Source organism: Ptiloglossa arizonensis, chromosome 2, assembly GCF_051014685.1.
Source record: "Ptiloglossa arizonensis isolate GNS036 chromosome 2, iyPtiAriz1_principal, whole genome shotgun sequence".
In the NCBI taxonomy this organism is placed as follows: Eukaryota; Metazoa; Arthropoda; class Insecta; order Hymenoptera; family Colletidae; genus Ptiloglossa; species Ptiloglossa arizonensis.
In genome coordinates, this window is record NC_135049.1 from 31932685 (window position 1) to 31949412 (window position 16728).

General features: G+C 52.8%; 1 protein-coding gene across 1 annotated transcript in view; it reads right to left on the bottom strand.

The window, feature by feature from the left end:
- Positions 1–15553, bottom strand: part of LOC143154885 (somatostatin receptor type 2) — a 55440-nt gene extending 39887 nt beyond the window's left edge. Inside the window, exon 1 of the mRNA XM_076326912.1 lies at positions 15353–15553. The gene's annotated coding sequence lies outside the window, so the exon portion shown is untranslated. The remainder of the gene's footprint in view (positions 1–15352) is intronic.
- Positions 15554–16728: the final 1175 nt, after the last annotated feature.

Here is a 16728-nt window from a genome sequence, read left to right on the forward strand (position 1 = left end):
CAAGTGCGCTCGATTGCGCACCGAAACGACCGAGATCGCTCGCTGTTGAACTTTTCCGCGCCAGACGTCCCGAGCAAAAGCCATCGGGACGAACCGCTTTCGCGCGCGACCCCGTTCCTCGCGAAGGCGCGGCTGACCAACGACCGACCGTCTCCGCTTCTTCCACCGTTGGTTCGCGTCGCCCGACCACCGACCGTCCGAGACTACTCGTGCACCGATTTCGCGCGCGCCCACCCAACAAACGACCGTAACCACTTCTCACCGAGTTCCACTCCGAGCGGACGGACGGAACCACTTCCCGGCCGGTTCGCCGACGGATCGAAACTACTTCGGACCGAATTCGACGCGCGACTGTCCGCGCACACACCGGATCTACTTCTAATCGAATTTCGAACGCCTCCGCGACTACTTCGCTCGGACTCGCCGCCCGTCCGACCATCCACGGGACCATTCTCCGCCCCGTCGATGTCGAATTTAGTTAATCGCGACGCGGCTGTCTCTCGAGCGAGTCTTTACCGTTTTTCACCGACTTTACACCTTTACGAATCGCGCCAACTCGAACCCGACCGTCCACGAAGCTACCGAAACGCGAACTCGATCGAGTAGCTCTTTCGCGTCGTGTTTCGAGCGCGTTTCTTTAACGAAGCGGTCGCAGATATTTCGGGATCGAATTCAATCGTCGCTACTGCGAGCGTTCGCAAATCGGCCGCGGATAATTTTCCTCGGACTTGGGCGCAACCGTTTCCTAAGCTGCTGCAATTACTTTCCACGCTCGAAACAAGAAACACCGTGTGGGAATTCCTCCCGGTAGACTCGAGTTTCGCCGCAACTACTCCGACGGAGAACTTCGAAGCCACGGAAATTCGCTCGATCCGTAGGTATTTGTTATCGCGCGTTGCGAACGCGGAAACGAGCTCGCGTACCTTTCCGGTCGATGTTCCTGCGTTGGAAGGCTGCGAAATACACAGGCACGCGTGCACCGAAGCGGAATCCAAGCCCGTTGATTCTCCGAGACAGACATTTTCAAGATCCTGTCGGAGATTACGCGTACGTCGGTGAACGAGAATAGAATCACGTATCCGTGGATCGCGCGATTGTTCCGCGACCGATCGATTCGAATACCGCTGGATGTTCCGCGGATCGAGACGTATGGATGTTTCTTCGAACGCGAAACCGAGCGAACGGAATAATCGCGGCGAGGCTCGATTCGAGGGAACTCGAACGGGAAAGGAATCGTTCGGTCGAAACGCGGGCTTCGTCGACGATCGTTCGACGCGGTTTCGTTAATTGATATTGCTCCGGGAAACGCGCGACGAGATAGTTGTTTCTTCGACGGAGCGGAAAATTTGACGAAGAGAACGAACCGACCGCGACAATCGACAACACCCCGTCCCTCTGTGCACCGATTTCGCGTTTGTTTTCCCGTTTCTTTTTTTTTTCCGCGTGGACGCCGGAGACAAAGCCTCGACGTTTCTATACGCGTTGTCCGTTCGATCGCATTCTCTTTTTACGGTTTATCCGCGACGAAGGAACACAAACGGGGAACGTCGACGTTTCTCTCTCGTCCGTCGACGAACAAACAACGCTTTTCGAAAGTAGCGTGTACCTCGAAGTTTCCACCGCGAGGAACGCGAGTTACCCGTTTTTCTCGTCGAACCGTTTTTTCAAGGCTCCCCCTTTTCATCGATTATTCGCCTCGGGCGTTGCAACGAACGCAACGATCCTCCGCCTACCGACGAAACGCCTCGCAACCGCGGGCCTTTATTTTCATTTGCCCCTTCGACCGTAATTTTTCCGCATTTTCCTTCGTTAAGGACCGCGCGGATCGAGCCCACCGTGCAATTCGTTTCCCGCGTCGCGACGAGAACGAATAGGAGAATTTCAACGTCCGACCGCGATGAAAGAAAATTCAAAATTGTCGCTACGGAAACGTAGCCGGTAATCCTCTTATTGCGCGTAAGCTACGTGGCTGCGCGATCCACGCCAATTACCAACGTCAATCGGGAAAATGAAAAGAGGAGTAGGAAAGAATGGCATCGTTCTCGGGAGGTAAAACGGTCTCGCGTAACGGGGAACGCGTATTTCCAAATTGCCGCGAGGGAAGTGGGCGATCGTCGCGCAAAATGCTACGACGTTTCTCCGACGTTCCAACGCTCGGACGTCAACGACGAGGTAAACGCGAAAACAACCTCCTAATCCGGGATCGAGCTTGTTAATTTTTCGCTCGAGGCCTTCGCGCGCTTCCCTCGCCGGGCGTGCTCGTTTCGCGATCGCGATCGCGCGAGTTCGGGTTAACAGTCCCGACCGATCGCGTTCACTCGAAACGTTGCATCGCGTCCTCGTTCTCGGACAGAACTCGTAACGGTGGAACACTCGTTCGCGAATCGTAAACCCGAAACGAAATCGCTAACCGAAAACACGAACGTTCTCGAAAAGCGTGTTGGATAATAGAACGGAGAGCCATTCGGAAACGAAGTCCCCGTATCCGAATCGTAACGAAGCAAAACGCGACGATCTCCCTCGACGAAATCGACAATTTCGAAGATCGCGACCGTTTCGAGTTTGCGTTTCCCTGTACGTTTCCCGTCGATTTGGCCAATTTCTCGCGCGACGAGAGAAACGAAATTTCGCCACATCGAGTCCAGCAGCGTTTCTTAGCCGAGCGGACGGAAACGCACGGCGGAATAATTAATCGTCGCCCCTCGTCGTCCAAGAAGCGTTTCGAGGAGGCGGTACAAAGACGGGACGTTCGGATGACAGGTTCGTTCGAAGATGAATTTCGTCGGTACTCTGCTACCCGGAAGCAACGAGGTGCTCTTTGGGACGAGTGTTAGCCAGTCGCGGGCTAGGTATAATTTAATGCTCCAATTTGCGCGAGGATAATGCTTCCTGTCGGCCGCGGACAAATGAATCCATAAACCAGGGAATATTTTTGCGAACCGGGTTGCTATCAGTTTCTGCCAAGCCGTCGCGACGCCTGGATTACTCGACGAGTCGACGAGTCGAACTCGTACCAGCTAGCTGGCGATGGAAGTGCTCTCGCTGATAATTACCACCGTGAGAAACGATTCTCGCTAATGGGGGGGGGGGGGGGGTGGAACGCGTATAGAGATTCGACGTTGGGGCCTCGTAATTGGAGTTCGAAATTTCAAAGGAATAGGAACCGTGGGTCTAAATCGTCGGAGAACAATTTCGAACGATTCACGTCGAGAAACGTTGTCGCGTCACCCTGTTACGGCCGAGTGATAAATATCGGTCGTCGTTAACGACAGAGATCTTCGCCAATTATTTAAACGGAACGAACGAACGAATCTCGTCTTCGAGAACGAGAGGGGTATTGTTCGCGGAGCGAGGGATCCCGGAATTTCTTTCAATCGCTTCGATCGCGTATCGCTCGAACCCCGAGAACGAGCACCTTCTCGGCCGAGCGTAATAATCGTTCGAGTTTGCGTAGGAACGCGATTCGCGGGCTCGCGATCCTCGCAGGCCGTACGGAAAATAACCCGGTAAGATTCCATCGGTGTTGCTCGACGCTCGCGAGTTTTCCACTCTTTTTCTCTCTTTTCTTTTTACGATCGCCGGTGCAACCACGGTGCGCGGAGTAGTGCACGCGCGGGACCGGAGGAAAAGGGAACGAAGCGTCGCTGGAGACGGACGGGGAAGGTGTCGGGACTTCCGAGAAACCGAGACGTTATCCGACAAGCGTACACGCGTTAACCCTATTCATCGATCGGGCGGCCAGTGTCGGGTAACGATGTTTGCCCAACGTCGATTCGCGGCGTACGCGGCTCGTTGAGAGCCCCTGGCTCCCTTTGGTCGCGGCTGAAACGACTTTTGAATACATCGGCCGACCATACGGGCAACAGAACCGTACGCGCCGTGTCGCTTCCCGTTCCCTGCTTCCATTGTTTCTCACGTGAAACGTAATGCCGGTGTTTTAAATACGAGCTCGCGCACCCCGCCTCTCGAGAATGCCGGTGCTTTAAATACACACGGTTTCGCGATCGGAATATTTACTCGGACAGCTCGTACCGACCACAGCCCGGCTCTTCGCGAGTACAGATTCCCCGAAACTCGGAGCCGCGAAGGTTTCCACGAATTCGGTCTTCCCGTTCGCGGAGGCAACCTCGGCGCTCCGTTTACGACGCTTCCGGATTCACCGATCGACTTTAACGCGAGCCCTTTTCTCTCCGTCCGGATCGAACGTCGAACCACCTGCGAAATTCAATTATCGAGAAGCGGCATCCTTGCACCGTGATTCACTGCTCGATCAGCCTCGAACGAGCGTACATTTGTAACCGGTTCGAAGCCGATGGAACATCGAAATCCCTGACCGATTCGAACGAACTTGGAATACTCTTGGAGAAATTACGTATTAGAGAATCGCCCGTAAAAATTCCAGCAACGCGTAATCCGTGTCGTCGATCTCGGTAACGCGGTAAGGAGAACGTATCGTATTAAACGGGGAAGAGCACGGAACGTACTCGAGACGGGTGAAGACCGAAATTGTGGAAAACAACGACGATGCATTCGAAAACAATCGAAGCAACGGAATCGCGACATTTGAACCGCGATGTCGAGTGCACGTTGCTTTATCGTCTCCTGTGCGAGCAAACGGTAGACAGTGTCTCAACGCGGCTTCAGAAGCGGTACCTTGGAAGCTATTACTTTCGGGACGTGTACTTTACGGAGAAAGAAAGATCATCCGGAATGGGTGACGTTGATCTTCGAACGGTCTCTAGATTTCCACCTACGCCGTACTCGTACTATCGACGTTCGTAAACGGAAGACACCGAGACGACTCCTCGTTTCGCGATCGGTCGTCCCGCAGATGCGAGGCCATTTTTCTAATCCTCGCGATACCGAAGTATCTCGTCCGACGTTAAATCGTAGGACGCAACAAGTTCGCGCAACAGTGTAAACTTGCCGCGTTAAATAAAGCGTTCCGCAACGCGGCTAACCGCCAATTTGCAAATTTACCGTTTCTTCCGTCTACGCTCGTACACGTTCGTCTACTTTCCCGTTCGAGCGGTCTATTCGTCGTCCCTTCGTGCTCTCGAGGTTTCGGGCAAGGACGCGTTTCGCGCGAAGGGTCTCGTAAACTCCGTCGTGTCCGAGGTTACGTCGACGAAACTGTAGGAAAATTAACCTCCTCGGGTAGGTGGACTCCTATTGACCGACGTTGGTTAATTCGGTCTCCGAACACCGCTCGATTCGTTAGTCGATCAAGTTCGTCGATGAATTTCGCGAGTTTCGTCGCGACTCTGTGTTTGGGGCGTAATACGTTTTACGATGGAGTTACACGCACCCGAACCGCGGACCGTATTTCGCCCTTGGGGGCGGTTGCGCATCGGGAAACCGTGTGACGCGACAAATCCGCGCACAACGGGCCAGGGAATTTTCTTCGTTTCTCCCCGGTTCCGTTACTAAGAGTTATCGGTCGGGGAGAAGCGTAATCGATTTACAACCGAGGGAGAATTTAATACCGAAAATTTTAACGCCGTGGTACACTCGATCCGCGTTCGCGGCGCTGGATCTCGTTCGGTTTCCTTCGGATTGAAAAATTTCAACGAAAAATCGCGGAATCGTCGCCTCTTCTGTATTGAAAATTCGTCGATTTGTTTCGCGGAAATTTTTTCCGAACAACGATTCTCCAATCGAAAATAATTGAAAATCGTCGAGACGCGATCGAGTCACTCGACCGATAAATCCGGCCGCTTCTCGTTATTGCGATAAAACGAGGTTGGCCGTAAAAAAAAAAAAAAGAAAAAATTGTACTCCTCGTTCTCGATTCGTTTTTTCGGGAAAATTCGACCGCGTACTCCGTGCGTCGCGCACGTTTTTCGGAACGCAACGGAACACGGTTGTCGATAGAGCGACCGAAAGCGCGTAAAGTCGACCACTCGGGCGAAGAGCCTCTCCCCTTTGTTCCGTTCTCGTCCGTGGGAAGAGGGGATGGAAAAAGTATTCCCAACAGGTTGTCCCGCTCCGCAACGGCCTTTGAATTCGGAAATTATTGCACGGTTCGTGCACGCCGACCGTGCCACTGGACGACTGTGAATCGTCGCCGTAAGTCACACTCGAGTCACCGGCCAACTCGAATATGTTCGAGCGCGGTGTGCTGCGATCCCTTTTGTGGTAGAAGTTTGCCGCAATACCGCGGCAAGTGCACGTCCGAGATAATTTCGATTGTCGGCCAACGGGACGCGCTGTAAAACGAATCGATCAAAATTTCGCCATCTAGTATGTCCGTTTCCGCGGAGCCCTCTGTTCTCTTCCCGTTTACTCTCTCTCTCTCGTCATTATTTCTGTAATTAGTTTTTCTGCTAGCTAGTCGGTCCACTCCTTGCGCTCTCCGCTCCGTTTCCATTCTACCTCGCCGCTCTCTATGTATTCGATTCTCGAGCTCGTCGCTCTCTCGCTGTCGTTCGTTACCAACAACAACGAAGATGAAACTCCTTCGCGAGGAGTACTCGCTCCTGTACTCCTACGAGCCGAGAAAATCGATTCGCGGACGATTTGAGTCGTAAAAGAAACGCGTAATCTCTCGTCGCGAAACGTATCGATGCACAAATGCACCCTCCGTTCCCTACAAACGTCCCAGCCGTTCGGTAAACCGAGCGCGTCAAAATCGACGCGTTCCCGTTCGATTTGCGTTAAAAAATAATATACAACGGAACGTACGCTTCGCGGACGAAATCCGTGCGCGTCGCACGGCGTAATTCCTCGGCTGGAAATTTATCGTGTAAATATGTCAGCTTTTAGAAAAATTGCGACCCACGGTGGGAACGGATATAAAAGCTAGGCGTTACTATTTTTTTCGTTATTTCCATTAGCTTCGAAAACAATCGCGACTATTTTTCAAAGTGATCGATGGCCCGTAAACGTGCATACTTCCGTTAGGATACCGCGTCCGTTTTTTCGTAATACGCGTTCCGTGTTGTACACTACGAGTCGAAGATAGTCTCGCGCGTAAAAAGGAAGGCGATAATTCGAATTATATACGCCGGGTAGGGGAACATTCGAGAGTCCCTCGGACGATAAAAAAAAAAGGTTCGCGGGGCCGACGTCGTTTTGCCGCGAAATTTAATATACCCGGTGGCCCGCTCGATCGAAGCCTGTTTCATCGGCGAATTCCGAGCGGACTTATCCGTGGCTTAGCGGAGGAGTGTACCGCTGCGCACAATGGATTGGCCCTCCCCGTTCATTGTGCCGGGTGGTACGGCTAATAAGAGGGGGAGAAGTCCTCGTATCTTCCGTCGCGACGCGTGTGTCGCGCGTCCACGCGGTGACGGAGGGAGAGAGCAGACGGCTGGAAATCCACCTATGGATACCTATATGCGGGTCATGGCGCATGTCAGGCCCGAGAGGGTGCGGCAGCGGTAACTCGAGGACTAAAACCGCGCCAGGGCGGTTCCGTCCTTTTCTATGCCCGATATCGTGTTTTCCCTTGTACACCGGCGAATCCTCCATTGCTCGTCCAGCTTCTCCTTATCGGTCCCCGTTTCGCTTTAATGGCTCCGAATCGTTTCCACGATCGTCTCCGCGACGCAATTTCTGTCCCGCGATCGATCGATCGGCGCGAGGATTCGACCATCGAGGAATATCCCGTGCTTTCGATTACGGTGATCTCGCGCGAGCTTCGTCGCGGAGCTACCGAGCCTTTTGCCGTTCGATCGCGGTACGGATAGAACGCGACCGATTTCCCACCGGCCCGACATTCCACGCGACACCGTCGCGCGATATCGCGTGACCGTAAACAAACTCGCTTAAAGGGGATGACCGAGCAGACCGGTGGGTCGCGAACCAAGGTCGTCTTTGCGAGCCTTTTCTTTCTCATCGAGGATAAATACTTTATCCGAAACTCTTCGTGCCGAGTTTCCACCGCAACGATACCGCGCGTACTTTCCACCGTAATCGTAGCCCTGTACTCGCGAGCCGAGATTCCGTAGAACGCCCTTTTCCTTATTTTTCTTTCTCCTCTTTCTTTCCCGTTCTTCTCGCAGCTTTCAACTCGAAGACGTTCTCGTCCCGCGAGAAGCTTTCACCGAGTTCCAATTTTTTCGGGATATCGAGTTCCTTCGGGGCTCTTCGTACCGGCGAGTAGTTTTAAACCCTTTTTCTGGCTCCGTCTCGATCGACTCGCCGCCGCGGATCGACACGGGCCGAGCGCGCTCCGCTTCGCGCGTCCAATATCCTCGACTCGCGCTCCACGATTCGCCGCGATCGTCCGGGACTCTGGCAAGGTTTCTTCAATTTTCGTGGCACTCGGGCCTTGCATCTGCAGGTGCAAATCGAATCTACGGAAGATCCGCCGATAGCGGAGAGCGTTTCTGCTTTCTTTCGCGAGAGACACGGGTATCGCGCGCGCTCGCGTTGTCTTACCTCTCGTTCGTTCCGCTCCGAGACCGACTCAATTTGTAAAAAGTTATCGCGAAGGTTCTTCTCCGAGCTGCTCCCCCTTTTTACCATTGCTCAGACTCGCCGTCGACCAACGTTTGCTCTTCAAAAATGGTCAGTCTTTTTCCCGATAAAATAAATTGAAAAATCGACGATAACGTCGAAGAACGTTAAGCGAGCCGACTTTCAAGGAATAGACGCTCCTTTTTACAACGATATATATTTAGAGAAAACTACGCTAAAATTAGATCCCGACTCTTAAAACTCTCCATCCGTCTTTCTCTCCTCGAGTCTGCAACTCCCTTGGCGCAACCAACTAAAACTCCCTCGATCCTCGATCGCGCTCTTCTTTTAAACTTCTCGCGCTCCTCTGTGTTACGTGTCGCCGGTGCGTCCCGAGCATTCCTCGGACCGTCGCTTGGCGAAGTCGATATTCTCGAAAACGAAACCTCGCGCGACGCAAATTTATTCCAGGATTTTCGCTCCCTCTTTTGGACGCGGATCGACCTCTGTTCGCGTCGCGTAGCCGTGCTTTATCGAAACTCGATTTTACCCTCTACCGTCTCCCGAAAACGTTTCGCGTTATTTCGCCGGCAGCCTCGCGAGCTTCGTTTCGCGTCTCCCTGCGAGACTTTATCGTCTCCGGTCGCGAGTCATCGTTTGCGTTCGCTGACGAAACGAAGCCTTGGATTTGACCCTGATCGGCGAACGGAGGCCAAATTTAACGAGATCGCGAACTAACGGTTGACCCTAACCTTCGAACCGAAACGAGATTTCTCGATGGGCTCTCCGGCGTACTTTCAAAGTTTTCTCGTTCCCGGTGACAGGGCCGCTGCTCCGAGGGGACAACGACAACCGGGGACAAGTTCGCCCAACAACCGACGAACCGTAACTAAAAAAACGTTTTATTCTTTCGCAAGTGAATATCCGTCGAAAGTTCCCCGAATCGTGGTAACCACGAGCGAATCGTCTCGCGTCGACGGTGAGAACGAGCTTCGAATCGCGCGGTGGGCGGTACGGTTAAAAATTCGTGTGGAATTCTCCGTTGAAGGGGGATCGATGCAAATTTATTCGCATGTTTATTCAAAGGATAACTCCGCCCGATGAAACGCGCCCGCTAATAAAGAAACGTACCGTCCGCGTTTCCGACGAGTTAACGCGAGTACGTCGTTGCTCGCTATCCGTGGAGACAAACGATCGAATTCACGAGGGGCGAGAGGGAACAGTTTACGAGAACTCGCCGGGGAAATGTAACGCCCGAGGACGTCGCATCGTCGGCGCTCGACCTCTCCGGTCTAGCCGTGCGGTCGAAACCGAGCCCGCGGATGTGAAAATCTCACGACATCCGAGCGGAACCGTGATAATCGCGATAATCTCTGTTTGCGTAGTCACCATCCAAGCCGACGCAGTTCATCCTTCGGCGTTTAGTCGAGCGAATCTGGCTTTGGGAACTACGGCAGCTGCGCTCGATCTTTCCAATTTCCACCAGTCCATCTCCCTCTTCGTTCAACAATAATAGCAACGTTTTTATCGCACACGTTCGATGGAATTGGACCGACTATTATTCCAACGTGAATTTCTTTCGTAACTTTTGCGCACCGAATCGAAACCTCCGAAGCGGCTACGCTTTACGAAAAGGCTCCCTCTATTTTATACACCGTTCAACGGCGAGAAATTGGCGTTAACGTTCAGGGACAATCTTCGAGAGTACCTTTGCGGATTTCCGGTACCTCGAAGATCAATCGTACCAGTTTCTTTCGGATCGCTAAGCGGCTAAAAGAGACACCGTCGCTCGTGTATAACTTTCTTCCCGAGACTTTAAGTAGATTTTTCTCGTGCCGCGTTGGTTACCGCGAAGATCGTTTCTTCGTGGGAAAAGAAAAATATTAATCCTTCGACTCTCTCCAAAGTCCACTCGCTGCGAGAAAAATTCGGTGTTTCGTCCTGTACGCGCGCGAAGAAAAGAAAAATTCTCCACTCGCGTGTCGCGCGTTGATAATCGTTAGGCGAGACAACGCCGTAACGTGGAAAAGAAACAAGCTGGAAAAGCAACGAACGAATCTTTGCCACGATGCGACGGAAGAAAAATCGTCCCTCGTTCCTCGCGAGTTTCTCGCGTCGATGTACGTTATCCGTTCGTTCGACCGAGTCTTTCTCATAACCATTCTCGATCGCGCGTCGTTCGTCTCGCCCGGAAATTGCTCGCGATAAGTCGAGCCGATAGATGACCGCGATCTCCGTTACGCGCCGTCGAGAGGAGATAATAACGTGCAACCTTTGTTTTCTCGAAAATTTATTTTTCTTTCTTCTCGCGATTACGCAACAGTCTCCGGAGGTTACGCATCCGCTGGACGTCAGTTTCGCACAGTTTCTCGGGAAATCGGAGACGCGTTCTCGCGCTTCGGCGAAATCCGTTCGAGACGTCCTCGAGTTCGTACGTACGTGTGTATTCCTGTTTGGGGATTTACTCGACGCTCTCTCCTCCATTGTTTACGAAGCGCGTAAAAGGTCGGATACGGTGCTCGATGTCGCGGTGAAGCTGGCCAAACGAGAGGAAGACACCGAGGATCCTCGGGAAGCAAGAACAATACCACCGGCACGGCTTTCGTATCTCGTGCTCGTGCATTTTTAATGTCCCTCGAATACGCCACGGGTCGCGACATTTGGACATGAATTCCCCGCGACGCGCATATTAAACGACGCGTCTTCCCGATGTTCCCGAAACGTAGCATCCAGCTATCCGTGATCATAAATTTAAAGCAGCCGCGATGCTCCGTGAACGTCTATACGATACGAGACAAGCGGTTCCAACAATGACATTTCCTCCGTAATTTAAATATCTCGCGCAGCTATGTTTCCCGACACTTTTACTCGCAAATTGGCGAGAAGGGAACGATCCGTTCGAAAGAAAAATGTACGATTTCGTTTGAAAATACATCGAATATTTTTTTCCACCACCGACGCGCGGAATTGCTCGGGATTCCCATTTAAACGGCAAACATCGTATACGTCGTTTACACAACTGGACTTTTTGTCCAACGAAAATGATAAGAACGGAAAAGCCCACGGATCGCCGAGAGCACGCGAGGCTACGATTTCCGGGCCGAGAACGGAACTGTACTTTTTCGACTCGCTGCGAAAAAAAAACCACCCGGAGGAAATTTCTCAACGTAGGAACTAGTTGGGGAAAAAAATCTCGATGGACGACACGGAAACTTGGAAATTTTCTCGACTCGGTGCAGAGATCGCGAATCGACACCGAGGACTCGTGTCTGGGAAGATCGACACCACAGCGCGTTCGTGAATTACAAATTTTTAATCAATCGACTCCATCGTGGATATTAACGTCTTCGCGACGGTTTCCTGGTATATTCTTCGAGATCTCTGTTCTCGAGGAAACTTTGTTTTTGAGAATGGTAACGCGATCGGATGGCCGAACTTTGATGCCCGGCGGGTAGTTTCGTTACCTTCGTGGCTACCGTTGAAATAATAATTCGCGAACGGACCTAATCGATCGATGGAGAAGAGGTACACGTCGAATCTAGGTCCAGAAATCTCATCGATTCTCTCTCTCCCTTGACATTTTAATCCGGACGGTCGAAGCGTCGCTAACTCGGAGACTCGCCGAGCTGTACCTTCGGTCTCGCGACCAGTGAACGTAAACTTTGACCGAGGGTTCCACGATTTCTGTACAAAAACATTCGCGCAAAGGTCCGTCTTTGTTGCAACCCCATAGACGTGTCCACGCGCGGCCATAAGCGTTGACCGCGACCACCCCGAGCGTATCCCTAAATTACTTTGCGATCCAGATGCGCGCAGAATGTCGCCAACTTTCGGGAATTCTTACAAACAATAACGCTACCCTGTCGTTCCGACGGTCGTGTTCTTTGTCCGCGATACTTTGAGGAGAATCCCGTAAAATCTTCCCGACGTACCCTGAAACGTTGCTTCTTAGACGGTGTTCCGAGCGTACCCGTTGCCCCGATAGTTGGCACGGACATGGATCGATCGAAATTTAAGGAACGCGTAAAAGTCACAGCCTGGCCCTTACGAACCTTCGTTGAAAGATTGTCGCGCGTTGAACTTCGATTTCGTAACGTTCCTCGAACAGGAGCCACGAAACGGTCAAGGAGAATTCTGCGTATCGAATGCTCAATTTCTCGATACTGTTCCTCCGTAATTACAGATGTCGGTGTATCAGACAGGGAAGTGGTTGTACGCAGATTCAATTTCTCGTTCGAAGAATAATCCAGAAACGATCGCTCGCTGCGTCCCCGTTTGACGCGTAAGAACGCGATTTGAAAATTTCTACCCCGACACCTGGTTCGTCTCCCCTTGGTTTTCTTTGCCCTTCGGGGTGGCTCAGCCGGCGTCGTCGACGTCAATTTCGTACATAATACCGAGTAGATTGTACTCGAGATCGTATTACGCAATTCATAGACACTTTCTCCAATCGATCAAAGGCACGTGTCGCGCACGAGTACGCGTTACCCTCGATTAATTGGACGCAACAACGCGTCCGACTCGATGAATATTTACTCAATCGTAGCGAAGCACCGACGTTCCTCCCTTCTTTCTTCCGTGATCGCACGTGCCAGGATATTGGATGTGCCCGGAGTCTTCTCGGAACTACTAGCATAAACAACGACGTCCGTTCTCGATCCTCTACGAACGGAACAACGCGTTCTTTGGAACGGATACTCCGGATAATGTTTTCGATTACGTTCTCCCTCGAATTTCCCTTCCGGGCGATCTTTATTTTCTCGCGCTCCTCGTCTCGAGTTCCTCGACGATTTCGAAGACCCGCAGTTGCTTTTACGAAAATTGTACCGCGAACGTTCACAATCGTTCGAAGTAATCGGGATCGTTTCGCATCCGTGGAAATCGGCATCGATTATACCTTTTACTCGTTTTGTCCCTCGAACGATCTCTCGTCGTTCACGAGACGTTTCATCGAGCGAAAAGTCGCAACGCGGTACGGAAAGTTCGTAAAATTGACATTGTTCGTTCGACACGCGAGCAATTTTTGCGGGAAAATATCGACTCCCGTCGCTTCGCCTTTTGTTTCTCCGTTTCCAACGCAAACGTATCCCCGACTAAAGCTACACGGTAACCAGCCGTCGAGGACGAGCGCCCGTTTTACAGGCATTGATCTAATTAGCCGAAGCGACACGGGCCGAATGTCGGAAACGGTCCGTCGCACGCACGCACGCACGCACGCACGCACGCACGCACGCACGCACACCCGACGGTACGTGTAACCAACGACGTGGCAAACGCACGGCTTCGAGAAACTCGGCCGTACCGTTCCGCGCGTCCAATAACGCGAGGAAAACAAGCGGAAAACGTGGAAAAATCCGGCGACACGGCTCACGCACCCGATGTACGATGACATACGACCCAGAAAACGACACCAGAAGGAAACACAGAGAAACGACCGGAGCAACCGTGCATGTTTTCGCCCGGTGTGTTCCGCGATGAAAAGATCCATCGAGTCGAGAAACAAGCTTGACAATTTTTTTTCATCGCGTTTCCGCGTGTTTACACGTCGTACGAGAGTGCAACGAAAAGGAGGCTTTTTCCAGGAGTTCGCGGTTCGTATAGTTCTGTACGCGCAGAATCGATTTATCGAATTCGATCGGAAAACGACGCCTCGAATTTACGGACTTTGAGCATCAACGATCGAGAACCGCGCGCACTCGATATCGATAATTTCGATCGTTTCGTCGAACGATTTTCCTATCGGGTCGTATCGTGTATTTCGATGCGTCCCGAAATAGACGGACAATGCGATAAATCGAGTAAATCGCGTAACGATTTCGTTCGTTTAACTTCGAATTGCCCAAAGACCGATACTGGCGAGCTCCCGGAAAATTGAACGCTCCGCGTCGAAAAATCTTCGAATCGGTATTTCCTCGATCGATCCAGTTCTTCGCTTCGATGTTCGCTCGAAACGTTTCGGCTTCTCCGGAGCGTGTCCCGCGAGCTACGGTCGACTCGCACGATTTCCGCCGTACTTTCGCGAGACGAACGATCGAATTGCGGGTTTTCGACGTTGCATCGACCATCCGGTCCACCACCGGCGGCGAAATTTCAAACGGAAGCGTAAAATTGTACGCTCGAGGGACACGTGGAGGCCGACCGAGTCGACGGGCAAACTGCTCGATGAGATCTGTCCCTTTAAAGCTTCCCAAGCCCGGCCGACGAGGAAAGAATTTCGAGGGACGGCGCGGCGTCCGATTTTCGGCGGTATCGATCGGTCGGAAAGGACGACGTCTCGCTTATAAATAAATTTTCGCGACGATACGGAGCTTCGATTCCGCTTGTTACTCGGTGCAATATTTATGACGCGAACGCTGCAAAACGTTCGGTCATAAGCGTATGAATTATTCACGCGCGTGTTCCTTTCCCGCCCGAGCAGACTTTCCGCGAGAGGTCGTACGTCGCGCGAATAAACGCGAGACGGTCTCGTCTCGTCTCGCGAATCGAAACCAGGGAAAGCTGGATCGAAGATCGAGTCCGTCGCGACGTTCTCGTCCGGCGTCGCGGAGGCGTCGCGAGAAATTATAGGATCCGCGGGGATCTGCATCGGTGTGTTTCTCGAATAGTTCCGAGCGCGAACGGAGCGCGTAACTCGGCTCCTTTCGCGGTCTCCTCGTGTCGATGGCTCGTACTTTACGTACGCGTGTTGTTCGCAAAGGGTGCTCGGTCATTTGGACCGCGTACGAGCGAAAGAAACCAAAAATCGCGAAGAATTTCGGCTCGAAGACACGAGCTAGGTGGTCTCGATCGTAGTTTCGACCACGATCCACCGAAAGTCGAGTGCCTCGTGGTGCACGGTGCACGCCGGCGGTCGGCCCGCTAAATTCGAGTTCCGTAAAGTCCATCGAGGGAGCGTCGTTTCGTCGTTCGAAAGACGTAAACTCTTTTTAGGAGATCGATTCGGTCTTACCTTCTCGGGTCCGTTCGGGTCCGGAGAAGCGGATCGAAGCTCGGCTCGCGGGCTCCTCTCGTTCCTTCGATGGATCGCGCGGCTTCGGACGGTACGAAGTAGGAAAGTTGTTTCGGCGCGCCGCGTCGGCAACAGTGTCACGTGCACAAAGGGCGGTACGCGTTCCAGGGTCGAAATTCGCGAGCAAGGTGAGCCAGCGGCGAGCGGAGCCGTGTCGTCGCGACGTGTGGACGCGCACTGCTCGTGAGACGCGGCACGGTCACTGGGCGTCGCGACGACGACAACGAACACCACCACGACAACCACGACGCCGACGTCGGCGTGTGCTACTAGGCGGTCGGTGGTCCAGGGACGTACGGCGGCTGCGCAAGCGCCCCGAGGACTCCTCAACGACGCTCCTCCGATTAAATTAAAGCCAGACGCTACGCTTTTTCTCTCGCCTACTTTTCGCGGAAGGGCTCGCGACCCACGTCGCCGAGGAACACTTCCAACCGCGTTACCGAGAACCTCTTCCGCCTCCGCGCGCCAAACAAATTACCGTATTTTTTTTCGAATTCGAACGTGTCGCCTCGAATCTCTTTCGCGAGCGTCACGATTTCTTCCAGAATCCAGTTGCGCGACGCGAGAACTCCAAAGGAACGAACATTGCGAACAAATCGAGGAGAAAATAACAAGGTGGATTTTACCGGCAGATATCGTTGGAACGCGCAGGGAACCTGACGGCTAAATTTCTCGGTTTTTCGTTCGCGGATCCCGCACCCGGAACCGGATACTTCTCCGCGTACGCGACACCGTTTGTCCCGCGCGAGACCAAACGAATCTCCCGATGTTACTTACGGGTTGTTCGAAACGGCAACCGAACGACGCTGGAAAATGTCGAAACCCTTCCGTTTCTTTCGGAAAAGATCGAAACTTTTTCGCCAGTGTCGAGAAAACCTTCCAACGTCTCGATTTTCGCAGTCCTCGGCGACGACGCTTCTCCCCGGTCGTTCGCAGTTTCGATACGATTCCTCGAATCCGAAAAAATGACGCGACTCGGCCGTGGTCGTAAAATGTTCGATCGGTTCGACGCGAACCGAGTTCTCAGACGTCCCGACGGCCGGGTTTATCCTCGACCAGGTTTCGTCGACGTCGTCCGGAACGATAGCGCGTGACTTATCGATTCCTTCTGTCCACGATCGAGGGGAACTCGGCCGGGAAAAGTGGTATCGTGCGATCGCGCGGATGCAGATAAGAGCCACGGATACCGCCGGCACCGTCGCCGCCACTACGGCACCATTATACCGCTGCAAGGATTTGCATAACGCGGTCTTACTCGAAGTACGGTCCGCTGCCCGTAGGCGAGCCGCGCGGATGGGTTGCCGCCTCGAACCGAT